The sequence below is a fragment of the Toxotes jaculatrix genome, chromosome 16 (genome assembly GCF_017976425.1).
Source record: "Toxotes jaculatrix isolate fToxJac2 chromosome 16, fToxJac2.pri, whole genome shotgun sequence".
NCBI classification, from domain to species: domain Eukaryota; kingdom Metazoa; phylum Chordata; class Actinopteri; family Toxotidae; genus Toxotes; species Toxotes jaculatrix.
The window spans coordinates 2726349-2744440 of record NC_054409.1 but is presented as its reverse complement, the minus strand read 5'-3'; positions in this window follow the sequence as shown (position 1 = coordinate 2744440).

Below are 18092 nucleotides of genomic sequence, written 5' to 3'. Positions count from 1 at the left end.
GTCGTCTGCCACGCTCGTCTAAATATTTCATCCTTTCATATTTAAATATGTGCAGCTCTGATATTGTCAGTCCATTAGTTTCATTTGTACCTTTTGGTAAAAGTCACCCAATGTTGCAGCTAATGGACGTGAAGCTAACAGCAGCAGGTAGCTCACAGAGAGAGATCATCTTTAGCAGCTGTCACTGTTCACTGAGCTCAACTGGAGAAAAATATCCTGGAGTCAGAGAAAAATCCTGGACAGTAAAAATGTTTTTCTAATGGAGACGGCCTCATGATAACTTAGTGGAATCAGATCAGAGTTCTCAGTTATTCCAAATGGTTTTCCTTATAGCTCCAAATAAAAGTCAAAGACTTGAGCAGGGTTTATTTAAAGGGCGACAGGAGCAGAGTCATGATGGGGACATGTTGGACAGGACAGTTTTTCAGCTTCCAGAGGTTGATGTTGTGGTCCATCAGTCAGTGAAGGTGAGGCTGTAGAGTGTGTGAGGGACATGAATTCTTCTGGAGCTTCTGGAGAGGAGAAAGGACTCTCTGTTGTAATGACTACAAAAAGAAGGCAGCTGAGACCAGTCACAGTGTTTGGGATTTAGAGCAGGTACACACTGGATATAGATGTGAAAAAGCTGCTGTTTCCTAACAAATCCCACTTTATTTAACAATCATCTGACTGTTGAATCTCTGAGAAATGAAACATGGAGTGAATGAAGAGATCTTTGGATGACAGAGTTTAGGAAAGTTTTCAAAGCTCTGTTATGAATGAAAACCACTTTGTGCTCAGTCTCTGTTGAGTTGAATGAATGTTTTCGTTGTGGATCCAGGAAATAGACTCACGACACACGAGAGACATGATAGAATGTGTTGAACTGCTCCTTCCTCCACCAGCCTATGATACCAAACTGCAGTGAGGACAAGCTCAGCGGGAGTCTGTTCTCTGAGCAACTAATTCCAGTAAGAGCAGTTTCCAATGAGCAGATCTCACACACTGACAAACTACAGTCTCCATGACTGGAGCGTCTGGGGTCAAAGGTCAGAACCACCCTCAGGACTTATTACAGAAGACAGTGCAACAGTGATTCATCAGTGTACAGATACATGTCAGTAAATGTTTACCACACTCCATGAAGATCAAACTGCAGCAAAAGCTCAGATCTTCTGCTACAGCTGCTCATTTCTACCTGTCAACAGGTGCAGAGCTCTTCAACAAACAGGTTTTACACCTGGTTAAAGTCATAGAGGTGATGATGATGAACGACACCATCAAATCTGATGTTTATAAAAAGGCTGGAAGCTGTTTCCAAACAGAGCTGTGAAGCTGAGAGTTGAAGGACGACACCAACAACTCCTTTAATCTGCATCTGACACCTGACTGTTGTTTTCAGATCCAGCTGTGAACATGTGGACTTCTCATTTTAACTGCACAAACCTACTGAGCTACTAAATATATTGATCCTCTAATGACAGACCTGACTGATATGAATCTGAGTTGACATGAACAGGTGTGTGAATGTTGTGGTGACATGTGGATGATGTGTGTAGAAGGCTGACATGATGATAATCCACAGCAACAGAAGGACACAGTCACTCTGCTCATGTTAGAGAGAAGCTCATTGATTAGGACATATCTGATTGGATTATCAATGATTTTCATCTTCATCTGTTATCCTTTATTCAGGTTGTGTTACTGCAGTTTGTCAAAGATCAGCTGTGCTTCTCTGGCCTCAGCTCTGAAGTCCAACCCCTCCCATCTGAGACACCTGGACCTGAGTAAAAACAGCCTGCAGGATTCAGGACTGAAGCATCTGTGTGGTTTTCTGCAGAGTCCAGACTGTGGACTGGAGACTCTGAGGTCAGACTCCATTGTTTACTTGTGTGCTGAGATGAATATGATGTGAAAGTTGTGCTTTATTCAGTATTTATTAGGTCAAATCTCCTTCAGAATTTCTAACATTCAAAGTGTGAAATGGTTGAAAGGAAGTTGTGAAAGCGCTGACTCTGATTTTCAAAGTGATTTTTAAAGCTTTGAAAATGATTTGGATTCTGACTCTTACAGTCCACATTGACAGTGTCAGCAGTTTGACTGAGTTGAGCTTGTGTTATTCACAAAGTCTCATTGAGATCAGGATGTTTGACAAGAACTGATCTGTACAACACATGTGAGCAGGTCTGAAGGCACAAGTGTTCATAGCTGCTCCCAATGGCCTCACTCACAGGCACAGTGAAAAGCCTGCTGTCACAGAGAGACATGGAGACACGTCACCATGGTTTAAATACGGAGAGGACATTTTCACACAGTGTCTCCTGAAGACATTCATAGAGCTACACTCAGCTGCTGAGCTGAACAGGGACACAAATATTTGTGGAACCAATGAAAACAGAGCAGAGAGAGAAGTTCAAACCCTGGCTCCTTTCTCAGCTCCACACAGCCGACTAATCACTGAGCCCACTGGGTGTCAACGTCCCACTGTGTCTTTGTCACACCGACACAAACTGTGGGACACAGACCCCCCCTAAGCTGACAGCCACCAGGAAGGTGGGGCCAGGAATCCCAGAATGCAATGCTGGAACAGCAGATTTAAATGTGTGAGCAGAGAGTGTTGGATGAAGCTGAACTTGCTTTGGACCAAAGACACATGACTGGAATGTGATGAAATGTCTCATTCAACACACTGCACATGTGCTGAATGTCTGCAGCTTCTCAAACTCTCAACACAAACTTCAGTCACACTCAAAACATCAAAGGCTCAAACTATGATTTCACACAATATGAAAGATTTCATTTGAAACCTTAGTGAACACTTTGAAAACTTTCTTCCAAACTGTTGAACCTGAGTGTGAATGTGGGACTTTTTGAAGGAGATTTGAGCTCAGAGATTTGATGCTGATCCACACTGAGCATCTTGTTCAGCTTCATATTTCAAACTCAATGAATGAAGATTCAAAATCCAACACTTGCTAATTGACTCTTTACTTTGGAACAATTTCATATTCACCTTCAGTTGACTTTTATATTTCTTCACATACAAAGCAAATATTCCACATTAAGACAGAAAGAAATGTTTCTTCACTCTTTGCTTTATGATCTGTGATGTTTATAGTGACTGAAGTTAATGAGAGCTGTGTTTGACTTTTAGTATCTGACTGTTTTTAAGCTGCATCCTGTTGGTTCAGGTGTTTGGAGTTTCCATTTTCCAAACTTGTACATTCTCAACCTTCTTCAGCTCTGAACAGATGATGAAACACTCAACGCTTTCAAGCAGGAACTTTGTCTCCTAAACTCACATCTTTTATTCTTTATTCAGGTTGAGTTTCTGCAGTTTGTCAGAGATCAGCTGTGCTTCTCTGGTCTCAGCTCTGAAGTCCAACCCCTCCCATCTGAGAGACCTGGACCTGAGTGCAAACTGGGACCTGCAGGATTCAGGAGTGAAGCATCTGTGTGGTTTTCTGCAGAGTCCAGACTGTGGACTGGAGACTCTGAGGTCAGACTGAGAGACAGAAAGAAATGTTTCTTCACTCTTTGCTTTATGATCTGTGATGTTTATAGTGACTGAAGTTAATGAGAGCTGTGTTTGACTTTTAGTATCTGACTGTTTTTAAGCTGCATCCTGTTGGTTCAGGTGTTTGGAGTTTCCATTTTCCAAACTTGTACATTTTCAACCTTCTTCAGCTCTGAACAGATGATGAAACACTCAACGCTTTCAAGCAGGAACTTTGTCTCCTAAACTCACATCTTTTATTCTTTATTCAGTTTGAGGCGCTGCTGGTTGTCAGAGATCAGCTGTGCTCCTCTGGCCTCAGCTCTGAAGTCCAACCCCTCCCATCTGAGACACCTGGACCTGAGTGACAACAACCTGCAGGATTCAGGAGTGAAGGATCTGTGTGGTTTTCTGCAGAGTCCAGACTGTGGACTGGAGACTCTGAGGTCAGACTCCATTGTTTACTTGTGTGCTGAGATGAATATGATGTGAAAGTTGTGCTGACAGTAAAGTGCAGACATCACACTGATATTATACTGATCCACACTGAGGATCTTGATGGTAAAGTCTGTTTTCTTCTTCTGTGGTTTAGTCCACTGACTGTGGCAGAGCAATGTTGAGCTACAGATTTCAAAGCTTCATTTAACAAGAAAAAAGCTTCACTCTTTAAATCACATCCAAGTTTTTTCCACACTCACATCAACAAATATATATTCAGTATTTTCTTCTTCCAACACGACTAGAAAGTGATGAGACTAAAGTCAAAGTGACTCAGATACAGCTCTGGAAAAAATTGAGAGACCACTGCAAATTCTTCTGAAATCAATATCTCTACAGGTATGACAGCCATTCCATTCCTGTGTATGTTGAATTCCAACACAAGCACACCTCAGTCTACTTAATGAGGTACTGATTAGGTGATCACCTGAACCGCATCCTATTTAATGAGGAAAAGTATAAAAACCATTGCTGTGGTCATCACTATGCTCTTGCAATAGGACTGGATGGATGGCACAAACAGTGCTGGTAGTACCTCAAAAGTAATAGCAATCGAAAAAATAACTATTGACCATGCCAAAACAGTTGCAAAGAAAAGTTTTGTTTGAGGAAAAGAGAGAAAAAAGAGGAAAATTCTGGCTTTACTGGCAGAGGGATACAGTGAGCGTCAGGTTGCTTCCATTCTTTAAATTTCTAAGATGGCTGTTCATAAGAACAAGGTCAAGCAGCAGACACTGGGGACAACAAAGCTACAGGCTGGCAGAGGGTGAAACGACTCTCCACTGACCAGGATGACCGTCAACTCATTCCAATGTCACTCAGCAATCGTAGGATGACATCAAGTAACCTACAAAAAGAATGGCAAATGGCAGCTGGGGTGAAGTGCACGGTGAGAACGGCTCGAAACAAGCTTCTAGGGGCAGAGCTCAAGTCGTGTAAAGCTAGAAATAAGCCCTTCATCAATGAGAAGCAAAGAAGAGCCAGGCTGAAGTTTGCAAAAGACCATAAGGATTGGACCATAGAGGACTGGAGTAAGGTCATCTTCTCTGATGAGTCCAATTTTCAGCTTTGCCCAATACCTGGTCATCTAATGGTTAGACGGAGACCTGGAGAGGCCTACAAGCCACAGTGTCTCGCACCCACTGTGAAATTTGGTGGAGGATGGGTGATGTGCTTCAGCAAGGCTGTAATCGGGCAGATTCGTCTTTGCGAAGGACGCATGAATCAAGCTACGTACAAGGTTATCTTGGAAGAAAACTTGCTTCCTTCTGCTCTGACAATGTTCTCCAACTCTGAGGATTGTTTTTTTTCCAGCTGGACAATGCTCCATGCCACACAGCCAGGTCAATCAAGGTGTGGATGAAGGACCACCAAATCAAGAGCCTGTCATGGCCAGCCCAATCTCCAGACCTGAACCCAACTGAAAACCTCTGGAATGTGATCAAGAGGAGGATGGATGGTCACAAGTCATCAAATATACCTGAGCTGCTTGAATGTTTGCATCAGGAGCGGCATAAAGTCACACAACAGCAACGTGAAAGACTGGTGGAGAGCATGGCAAGATGCTTGAAAGATGCGATTGAAAATCTGGATTATTCCACCAAATATTGATTTCTGAACTCTTCCTAACTTAAAACATTAGTATTGTGTTGTTTAAAAATGAATATGAACTTGTTTTCTTTGCATTATGAGGTTTGAGAACACTGCATCTTTTTTGTTATTTTGACCATTTGTCATTTTCTGCAAATAAGTGCTCTAAATGATAATATTTTTATTTCAATTCAATTCAATTCAATTTTATTTATATAGCGCCTTCCACAATCAAAATTGTCTCAAAGCGCTTTACAGAGACCCAGAGCCTGACCCCAGAGCAAGCACTTAATTCAATTCAATTCAATTCAATTCAATTTTATTTATATAGCGCCTTCCACAATCAAAATTGTCTCAAAGCGCTTTACAGAGACCCAGAGCCTGACCCCAGAGCAAGCACTTAAGGCGACAGTGGCAAGGAAAACTCCCTTTTAACAGGAAGAAACCTTGAGCAGAACCTGGCTCAGATGGGGGACCCTCCTGCCGATGGCCGGGCTGGGTGAAAGGAGGAAAAGGAGGAAGATAGGACAGCTAGGAATGGAGGAGAGGGGGAGAAAGACATGCAGCATAATAGAGACAATGTGGGTCAGTATTTACATTACAGTTAGTGAACAGTTATTGGATAATGTGTGCTCAGCAGATTAGAATTATGAAACAGAGCACGGAGGCAAAAAGCTGTCATGACTGGTAATTATTTACATTACAGTTTGCAAAGAATATTAATCAAATATTTATCTGTAGCAGAACGGAACATTAAACATGTTAGAAATAGATCATTGTAAACAATAAACAGCAGCAGGTGGGTGGAGCCAGGACCATAGGACATGCAGCTCCGGAGCCAGAGGTACCTGCAGTAAGGTACAGAGAAAGAGAGACCAGAGAGAAACAAACACAGGACTACGGGACAGAGAGGACACAGAGTTAATGACATGTAATAAAGGCTAAAAAATTTGAGAGTGGGTCTGAGGAGAGAAAGAGAAAGAAGAAGAAGTGCGCAGTAAATCATGGGATGTCCCCCAGCAGCCTAGGCCTATAGCAGCATAACTAGGGGATGATTCAGTTGCCTGAGCCAGCCCTACTAAGGGCTATATCCTTAACTGTAACAGTGTCTATAGAGATAATTGTGACTAACTATAAGTTTAATAAATAACTAGGACTGTAACTACAACTAATTATAAGCTTTGTCAAACAAGAAGGTTTTAAGCTTCGTTTTAAAATTAGAGAGGGTGTCTGCTTCCCGAACCCAAACTGGCAGTTGGTTCCATAGGAGAGGGGCCTGATAGCTAAAGGCTCGGCCTCCCATTCTACTTTTAGAGATTTTGGGAACCATAAGCAAACCTGCATTCTGGGAACGAAGCAATCTGGTGGGATGATATGGTACTATCAGCTCTTTGAGATATGAAGGAGCCTGGCCATTGAGGGCCTTATATGTAAGGAGAAGGATTTTAAAATCAATTCTGGATTTTACAGGAAGCCAATGAAGAGAAGTTAGTACAGGAGTAATATGATCTCTCTTGCTAATTCCAGTCAGTACTCTCGCTGCAGCATTTTGGATCAGCTGGATGCTTTTTAGAGAGTTAACTGGACATCCTGATAATAGGGAATTACAGTAGTCCAGCCTAGAAGTAACAAAAGCATGGACTAATTTTTCAGCATCACTCTGCGACAGAATATTCCTAATCTTACTGATATTGCCCAGGTGAAAGAAGGCGGTCCTAGAGATTTGTTTTATATGTGAGTTAAAGGACAGATCCTGATCAAAAATAACTCCAAGGTTCCTCACAGTCGTACTGGAGGCTAAATTAATTAATGCCACTGTTTCTGAGGTGTTTGGGACCAAACAAAATAACCTCAGTTTTGTCTGAATTCAGAAGAAGAAAGTTACAGGTCATCCAGGCCTTTATGTCTTTAAGACATGCCTGAAGTATGGTTAACTGATCTGTTTCGTCTGGTTTCATAGATAAATATAGCTGGGTATCATCCGCATAGCAATGGAAATTTATTCCATGCTTCCTGATAATATTGCCTAGGGGAAGCATGTATAAGGTGAACAGTATCGGTCCAAGCACAGAACCCTGTGGAACTCCATGACTTACTCTGGTATATATGGAGGGATCATCATTAACATGAACAAACTGGTATCTATCTGATAGATATGATTTAAACCAGCCTAGTGCTGTTCCTTTAATCCCAATAACATGTTCCAATCTATCCAATAGGATATTATGATCACTCCCCAGGACAAGTATAGAGACGAGTCCATTATCTGATGCTATAAGAAGGTCGTTGGTAACTTTCACCAGTGCTGTCTCTGTGATATGATGAACTCTAAATCCTGACTGAAAAACTTCAAACAAACCGTTCCTATGTAGATGGTCACACAACTGAGTTGCAACAGCCTTTTCAAGAATTTTAGAATTAAAGGGGAGATTGGATATAGGTCTATAGTTTGCCAAAATGTCAGAGTCCAGAGAAGGCTTTTTAAGTAAAGGTTTGATAACTGCAACCTTAAAAGCCTGCGGGACATATCCTGTAACCAACGAGAGATTTATCTGATCTAATATGTGAGTGCCAATCAAAGGCAACACATCTTTAAGAAGTCTGGTCGGGATAGGATCCAAAAGACATGTTGATGATTTAGATTTAGAAACTATTGAAGTCAATTCAGCTAGATCTATGGGAGAGAAACAGTCTAACGACAAATCAGGACTGGCAGACATTTCTAAAGATGCTGTTCTAGACATACCTACATCATTAACAGTTGTAGGCAGGATGAGATGGATTCTGTCTCTAATGTCTACTATTTTGTTGCTAAAGAAGCTCATAAAGTCATTACTAGTGAGAGCTAGAGGGATGGATGGTACAACAGAGCTATGGCTCTTTGTCAGCCTGGCTACAGTGCTGAAAAGAAACCTAGGGTTGTTCTTGTTTTCCTCTATTAATGATGAGTAATAGGCAGTTCTTGCATTACGAAGGGCTTTTTTATACGTTATAAAGCTGTCTTTCCAGGCTAGGCGGAATTCCTCTAAATTAGTGGATAACCATTTCCTTTCCAGCTTTCGTGATATCTGCTTTAAAGTACGTATTTGTGAATTGTACCATGGAGCTAGCTTCCTCTGATTACTGACCTTCTTTTTCAAAGGGGCAACAGAGTCAAGGGTTGAACGCAATGAAGCAGCAGTATTATCAACTAGATAGTCTATATCTGCTGGAGTAACGTTTAGGCCATTGCCCTCTGTAAAACTGGCACATGGCAGCGGAGATAATAAAGATGGAATAGCTTCCTTATATTTAATAACAGCATTATCAGACAGAAATCTACAGTAGTTAATTTTTTTCTCAGATGCTGTGCAGTTCATTATTGTAAATTCAAATGTTACTAAAGAATGATCAGATAAAACAGGGTTCTGAGGGAATACTGTCAAATATTCAGCTTCTATGCCATAGGTTAGTACAAGATCAAGGGTGTGATTAAAACAGTGAGTTGGTTTGTTAACATTTTGTAAAAAGCCAATTGAGTCTAATACTGAATAGAAAGCAGTCTTAAGGCTGTCATTGTGGGTATCGACATGAATATTAAAGTCGCCCACTATAATTACTCTATCCGTACTAAGCACTAAATCAGATAAAAATTCAGTGAATTCAGACAAAAACTCAGAGTAAGCAGCAGGTGGACGATACACCACAGCAAATAGTACTGGTTTTTCTGTCTTCCAATTTGGATGTGAGAGGCTGAGGATAAGGCTTTCAAATGTACTATATTTCGGCTTAGGTCTAGGATTAATTAATAAACTTGAGTGGTAGATTGCTGCCACTCCTCCTCCTCGGCCTGTGCCTCGAGGAATGTGATAATTAATATGACTAGCAGGGGTTGACTCATTTAGACTGACATACTCTTCCTCCTGCAGCCAGGTCTCAGTCAGACAGAATAAATCAATCTGCTGATCCATTATCAAATCATTCACTAACAGAGATTTAGACAAGAGAGATCTAATGTTTAATAGCCCACATCTGATTGTGGTGTTTTTAGGTTCAGATGCTTTTGTAGTATAAATTTTTTTGAGGTTTTTATGAGTAACACCTCTTGCATTTTTTAATTTATGCACTTTTTGTTGACGGGGAGCAGACACAGTCTCTATAGGGTAAAGGGAATCGTTAGAATGGTAGGAATAATAAGAATCATAAGAATCATGGGTGGGTGACAGCTCTAGAGAAACTGCAGAGAAGCGTGTAGGACTGCAACTCTGCATCCTGGTCTCAACTCTGGGTTGTCATGACTTTGGTTTTCTAATGAAATCTGTCATATTTCTAGATATGAGAGCTGCACCATCCAAAGTTGGATGGATGCCGTCTCTCCTAATCAGACCAGGTTTTCCCCAAGAAGTTTTCCAGTTATCAATGAAGGCCACGTCGTTTGCTGGACACCACCTAGACAGCCAGCGACGAAATGAAGACATGCGGCTAAACATGTCATCACTGGTCAAATCGGGCAGGGGTCCAGAGAACACTACAGAGTCCGACATTGTTTTGGCAAAGTTACACACCGACTCCACATTAATTTTAGTGACCTCCGATTGGCGTAACCGGGTGTCATTACCGCCGACGTGAATAACGATCTTACCAAATCTACATTTATCCTTAGCCAGCAGTTTTAAATACGATTCAACGTCGCCCGCTCTGGCCCCAGGGATGCATTTAACTATGGTCGCTGGAGTCTCTGACTTCACATTTCGCAAAATGGAGCTGCCAATAACCAGAGTTTTTTCCTCAGCGGGTGTGTCGCTGATTGGGGAAAATCTGTTTGAAACATGAAGCGGTTGATGGTGAACCACGGGCCGTTGTTTCATGCTATGTTTCCTTCGGACTGCCACCCAGCCGCCCTGGCTTCCCAGCTGCTCGGGAGCTGCCGGGGAACGGCTGACAGGAGCTAACGTAGGACGGCTAGCTGTAGCTAATTTAGGCTGGTCCGCATCAGCTACAGGGGACTGACTAGCTAGCGCTGCTGCGGGGCGATTATCTATGGTGCGGAGCCGAGCCTCTACTTCCCTAAGTCTCGCCTCCAATGCTACAAAAATGCTACATTTATTACACATACCATTATCGCTAAAGGAGGCAGAGGAGTAACTAAACATCTCACACACCGTGCAAGAGAGAGGAGAGACAGCAGGAGAGACAGCAGGAGAGAGAGAAGCCATTGCTAACAGCTAAGCTAGCGGACCAGAGATAGAGTGATTAGAGTGTAGTGTTAGATTCCGAGGGACACGTGCACCACAGATGTTTAACTAAAGCAATATACGTGTACAGGAATTCAGAGATTGACCACAGAACACGGCAAAGTAAGGGTTGATTAATAAGCTAGGATAACACTCGTAACACCACAGTGCAGAAGCAGCAAACAGGAAGTGACACAATACGTTACCACCACGTCAGCACGTGAATTTGGAATTTGGGAGAAATGTTGTCAGTAGTTTATAGAATAAAACAAAAATGTTCTTTTTACTCAAACACATACCTATAAATAGTAACAACGGAGAAACTGATAGTTTTGCAGTGGCCTCTTAATTTTTTCCAGAGCTGTATTCAGAGCAAACTCAGCATGTATGTTAAATGTCGTCACCGTTACATGAAGTGAAAATCTTTTCCATTTTGTCTCAATCATTTGTTGACTTTCCTCCAAATTTCAGCCTGACATGTTTGTTCTCTGTCAAAACTTTAGGATCTTTAGTAGAATCTGAAACAAATGTCAACAACATGAGTTTGTATAGGTGGAGCCACTGGTGGAGCTGGAAGAGTTTAAGAGCTGAAGTCACTATGTCTTTATTGAAGCAGCAGCATGTTGTTATTAATATTAATGAGAGCTGTGTTTGACTTTTAGTATCTGACTGTTTTTAAGCTGCATCCTGTTGGTTCAGGTGTTTGGAGTTTCCATTTTCCAAACTTGTACATTCTCAACCTTCTTCAGCTCTGAACAGATGATTAAAACACTCAACACTTTCAAGCAGGAACTTTGTCTCCTAAACTCACATCTTTTATTCTTTATTCAGGTTGAGTTCCTGCAGGTTGTCAGAGATCAGCTGTGCTTCTCTGGCCTCAGCTCTGAAGTCCAACCCCTCCCATCTGAGACACCTGGACCTGAGTGGAAACAACCTGCAGGATTCAGGAGTGAAGGATCTGTGTGATCTTGTGCAGAGTCCAGACTGTGGACTGGAGACTCTGAGGTCAGTAGAGGGTTGGAGTCAGTCCATGCTGCTTTCAGCTGTATTGTACTAAACACAGTTCATATCAAAGCAAATATCCAGTGTCTCCTGTAAACCTCCAACCTTCTCAATGGCTGCTTTCCTCATTGAAGCTGTGAGAGGAGAATGGGGACAGGCCTCAGGATGGGACAGAAAGACAGAGACGCAGAGGACAGTCAGCCAATCACAGCAGCCACAACCTAATTGTGATCTGTTGTTGTTGTTGTTGTTGTTGTTGTGTTCATGTCAACAGGAAGTAGAGCTGGATCACAGCTGACAGCCTCACAGGATGTGTAGAGACAGTTGTCCTCATTGGTCCAACTGTCCTACCATCACATCTAATCTGAGACTGTTTGTTGTCTCATTTCAACACTAAAGAATTGATGAGTTTGATCTTTGTCACAGCTCTGAGATCAGTCTGACTGCAGCCTGCAAATCACTGGCTCTGATTTCAGAGAAGCATCATGACATTTTGTCAGCATGTGGTCTGATACAGAGCAGAACCTCTGCTGAAGTCCAGTGATCACATCTGTATATCTGTCCATCTGTCAGATACTTTCAGTGACAGCCTCCATGTTTATTTGTCAGCTGATATTTCAGAAGCAGATCAGATGTTCATCAACACACAGAGACTCTTTCTTTAAATGGAACATGAGTTGACATGTAACAGCAGTGAATCATCACTAAACTGTTTGTGCAGTAATGAAGCTTCATGACTCAGCAGTTTATTTCCACTGTGGACTTGAGTGAAAGGTTCAGAGTAAACAGACTTGATTCTAAAAGTCTCTGCAGGTGTGTGAGCTTCCAGCTCAGTGTCTTCACTCCAATACGTTAACATGAGAGCTGAGAGGAAGCTGCTACACTACACAGCTGCTCCACTTCTGCTCTGAACAGGACTGAAGTCCCTGCTGCTCTTTATACTGGATGTGCTGCATTAGTGACTGACGGCTGATGAAGTGAGTCTCTGTAAACACTGATTTATCACCTCTGTTGTCTGTCTTCTTCTCTCAACAGATGGAGGCTGGGATCTTTCTAAAGGAGAGAGTGAAGAGGACGGTGTATGTGTTGACAGAGGACGAGCTGTGTCCTGATGATCCAGAGAGGTTGAAGCAGCAGCAGCTTGTGTGTAGAGAGGCTCTGATTGGTCCATGTTACTGGGAGGTAGAGTGGAGAGGAGAGCTTCATCCAGCAGTGACTGACAGAGGAACCAGAAGAAGTGGAGAAGACTCTCAGTGCTGCAGTCTGAACTGCTCTGAGAACAGCTCCACTGTCAAGTCCACCATCATCCCTGTGTGTTCCTCTGGATCTGAAAGAGAATCATCAGTGTATCTGGACTGCTCTGCTGCTGCTCTGTCCTTCTACACAGTCTCTGCAGACACACTGAGACTCCTCCACCTCCTCCACCCTCCACCTGGACTTTATATGGTCTTTCCTTATTCAGTCACAGATGCTGAACCCAAAATGATAAATCAGATTAATCAGCTCCATCATGTGGTGTGATGGAGAATTGCAGCTAATTTGCACATCATTTTTTTAGTGCAGAGACTGACGATACATATATTATTATTCACCATACGTCTTATTCTGCTTATTTCACTTCTTCTGTACAAATTCCAGCTTCCAAGAGTTTACAAGACTACTTTTTACCTTTTTATGAAATCAGTTATATTTTTTATTTTTATTTTTTTCACTGTCTCAGATTTTATAATGGGTGTGTACTGTATGAAATGTTCAGAGCTGCAGTGACTGACATCACTCACACTCTGTCTGATATCTATAAAAAATTTTCCCTAAAAGCTTCTTTCAACTTCTTCATTCTCACAATTACCAACCTTCAGGGACAAATTATATATGACAGTGTATAGAAAGTTGTCCTCTCTCACCCAGTGTTACTCCCATTGTGACACGACCCACAGTTTTTAAGTAAATCCCCTCCATACTGACCAAACCTCCCATAGACTGCCATGTTAAACTGAGCTCTGAACTTCTCATCATGAACAGAGATGATGGGAGGATTTAAACTGTGACAGCTCATACACCATAAACAGTAGGGATATATAAAATACATCACAAGGCTTTACTGAAGCTCATGGTGAAAATAAAAAAATGATAGGAATTAAATTTTTCCAACTATCAGGGCATTTTTGATGACATGTTCTGTCCTACTGCTGGGGAGCCCACTACCCTGCACTGCTGACTGCAGCAGACTTTACAAGGTCTAGAAAAGACTTTGAAGCTCCCCTGTGCCCCACTACTGCAGACAGCACCCTAGTGGGCGAATGAGAGCTGCAAAGTTTATGTTCACCGCCACCGTCTGCAGTAAGTGAACCTTCCATTGTGTCTGTGTTTTTTTTTTCCAAAAAAGCCCATCTTTTTTGAAAAAAAAAAAGGTATTTAAATCTTTATCTGTGACTTTTCTTTTTAAAGGGTCATTTTAATCTTTCTATAGGATTATAAATAAGAAGATTTTTAAAGATGCCCCATGGAGCACTCATACAGAGTTCTGCATCTCTTCACCTAACCTCATCATCCCCAAATCTATATATCTCATTCTATCACACTCACCTGTGTAAAAAATAGATAGATAGATAGATATACTTTATTCATCCCTCAGAGGGAAATAGTTAATAAGGGTTTGTAGTTTTTTATTATGTGTGTAATATAAAGAGCTCAGATGAAGCTCCATACTTTCAATATCTGTCTTATGGGGAATCTAAATATACATACTGTTCATTTTTGTTTGCTTTATGTCACTTTTGTTTTTGCACATTGTGTAAAAGTGCATGTACATGTGTGTCCTAGAGTGTGTGTGTGTCACCTAGAGAGGGGGGCTGGAGCAGGAAGAGACAGTCTTTTAACCTCACATCCTGGATTCCTGGCTGCTGCAGATTTTTACATTAAAAGACATCATGAATCTCTGAGTTTCCCTCGTGTGAGTGTGTTTGAGTACAACATGTATAATACAACGTATATAAATAACAACGTATATAATTCTAAACCTGAGGGCAGTAGTAGCAGAGAAAAGGGAAAACGTGCAGCACAGCATTAATATTCAGCTGTTACAGTGTGAAGTGCAGCAGCTTCAGAGTCCTTCTCACCTCACTATGGCAGCAGAGAAGCAGCTAAAGGAGACGCAGCAGCCACAGATTTGTTCCATGCTGCTTACACACTAATTGTTCTCACACTTGTATGAACTAATTACTTCACTTTTTTTCTTGTAATTAATGTGACTGACTCTCAGAGACTAACAGAACATTTACCTCCAAGCAGCAGTTACTCCATCAGTATAGAGTCTCATTATTCAGTCACACTCAGCAGCAGAGGACAGTGGAATCATCTTCCCTGATCCATCCTGTCTGTCTCATCCACATCCTGTAAGACTTTCTGCTTGTCAATAATCCAACCATCATAAATGATTGTCCCTCAGTGCTTTCACTGTAAAAACAGCCTGTGTGACACCATGAGCCTCAGTGAGAACTGGACATAATGTCAAGTTGTTGCTGTTTAATGTGATAACAAGTTGTTCTGATGGTGAAAGTGGATTAAATAATATAACAGCAATAAGAGACAGAGGACCACCTGACAGCATTAATGGACATGGACAGATATGTGCTCACACACTGCCGAGCTGCACACACTGTTAAACACTGTCACAGCTCATTAGCATCACGTTCTACCTGCAATTCAAGATTAACGAGTTGGTTCAGGATGGTGCAAAACACGAGACAACAAACAATCAGACACCAGACATGAACTGCATCATGTTAAAATCAGAGCAAAGCAGCAACAATTACAAAAAGACAGAAAGTCAAACATGTGAGAGCACGATTGAATGTGGAGGAAGAGACAGAGATGATGGTTCTACTTCAGTCCAGCTGCTGAAAACTGTTTCCACTGCAGTTCTACTCCAAGGTGGAAAAATGCAGAATATTACCTGACACTTCTAACAGACAGGAGCTGAAAACTTCACACAGAAAATACAAGTGTCCCTGAATAACAAAGAGAGGAACGAGAGGAAGAGAAAGTGGGTGGACAAAGAGAAAAGAAGGAGCTGAGAGAGCAATGGAGGAGAGAAACTTTAAAGTCCAACAGTGATTCATCATAGTTTGTGAAAACTACCTGATACTTGTCCTGAGTGTTCAGTCAGTGAAAGAAACCATGAAAACAAAGCTGATTCTTCATTTTACATTTATCATGAATGACTAAGGGACTTTTTTTTGGATCACTTGATTATTCATCTGAGAAAAGCAGTAAGTTCTTTGAGTTACTGAGTCACTGCAGTGTGTTCAAAACAACTATACTTATAGAAATGAAGGCACTGATCACACAGTCTAAAACATAAGCTTCAGAAAAGAATGAATACATTTCATATGCTGAAGGAAATGTTAGGTTTGTGTCATGTCCGACAGTCGACAATCAACCAAATACCCAACAAATCTAAGTCATTTAGCTTTGTAGCTCTGCACACATCCTTCTTCAAACACTGTGGTTTATGACACAGCCAGTTAAGTCTGGACTTCAAACCAGTTCAAACGCAGTCATGCAGCATGTAGATGCAGAATGTAAATCATTTTCTCAAACATCTGCACCAGCACTGAGGAATAAACATCAATGATAATTCATCATGATTTATGCAAAAAAAGAGAAGTTTAATGTTTCTGTTGTTTTACTGTTTGAAAAAGGAGAAACAATGTTTGTATATTTGAAGACTAAAATCAGCTGTGAAGAACATTTTCCTTTTTCTTCTTTTCAGAGGTTTTGGAAAAACAGATAAAATGAATCAGTGGATGTGTCAGAATATGGAGAGAATCTGTTCATGTGACTCAAACCAGTAAATGTCTGGTTTCAGCTAATTTAACCTTTGGGCTGATGAATGAACGACTACCTGCTGCATAATCAGACTCATCACTACATTATTCACTGCACAAGCAGCTGCACACTGGTTCACACCTGAGAGAATAACGTCTGTCACTGTTCAGATAGAAGAGCAAAGAAGAAGCAGGTGGTAGAAGAAAAACTGATGAGAGGAGGAAACGGAGGAGGGTGAGAAAAAGATGAATAATTACTGAAGCTGCAACATCAACAGACGCCTGTCAGTGCCAAAGAAATGACTCTTATCAAGAAACGCAGAGATTAAAGCAACTAGCCTCATCTTCATGTTCCAGATGCTCACACAGTTTTTGAAAAGTAAAGTAAACCAGATGAAAATAAATCATTCATGATTTGACTCAAGATGAAGAAAACATATCTCTTTACCTGGATGCATGAAATAAAAGTAATAAATCAGTGAAGGTTCAGAATGGTTTCAGTAAAATATCACAGATCTTATTTAAAGCTCTGTTACTCTGTCACAGCAGACAGCAGGACAATGACAGTGAGAAGACTAAAGGAGACATGGAGCTTTGTCCTGGTTTGAAGGACAGAAGACGGAGGACAGTCTGTGTGTGGCTGCTCTGTCTGGGGAGACTGGTGGAGAAGAGATTGGGGTCCAAACTCTGACAGGACACAAGAGAGCAGCTCCAGCCCTCTGACAGAAGACAGGCTGGGAGGGAGGACAGCTGTCCAGCTGTGGATCAGCTACTGGACACTGACGGGATATACACCAGGCTGTCCCATAGAACAAACTCTGACTTCATATCAGGTGAGGATGTGTCCTTCATTTAAACTGAGGACTACAGGAAAAGTATAAGCTTCATTTCTTCAGAAGCTGTTTACAGTTATAGGAATTTTAAAATAAATAAAATCTCAGTTTGATCACAAACAAAACAGATTCTATAAATTCCCTTGACAGAAGTAAAAACCAATCTCATTTCTATTATCAGCTGATTAAATGTTCATTTTCTCAGCTCACCATCTGCTGGGCTACAGAGCTGATCAGCTCAGCAGACGTGTTGTGATCTAATAGGATCAGACAGGTGGAGACATGAAGGATGAAAACAGCTCTGCTCCAATGAATGAAGCAGAACTAGAAACAGGCAGAGACACCTGCTGTACTGATTTCATCAACACTAACAGAGAAACACAGAGATGGAGTGAACTTTCATTCATGCATCTTAGTTTAATCTTTAAAGTTTATTCTGGACCATGGAAAATAAAAGCCCCAGAAAAAGCTAGTACTCCTGACATCGGGAATGAATTTTAAAATGACTCATGAGCTGATTAAAAAATCTCAAATGTTTTGATGTGCATTTAAAAATATAAAGCACGAGGGAAAACTGTTGAAAACTCACCACTTCAAGCTTCTCCTTCCTCCACCTGTTTCTCTCCCTCCTTTCATCTGTCTCTATGTAGAC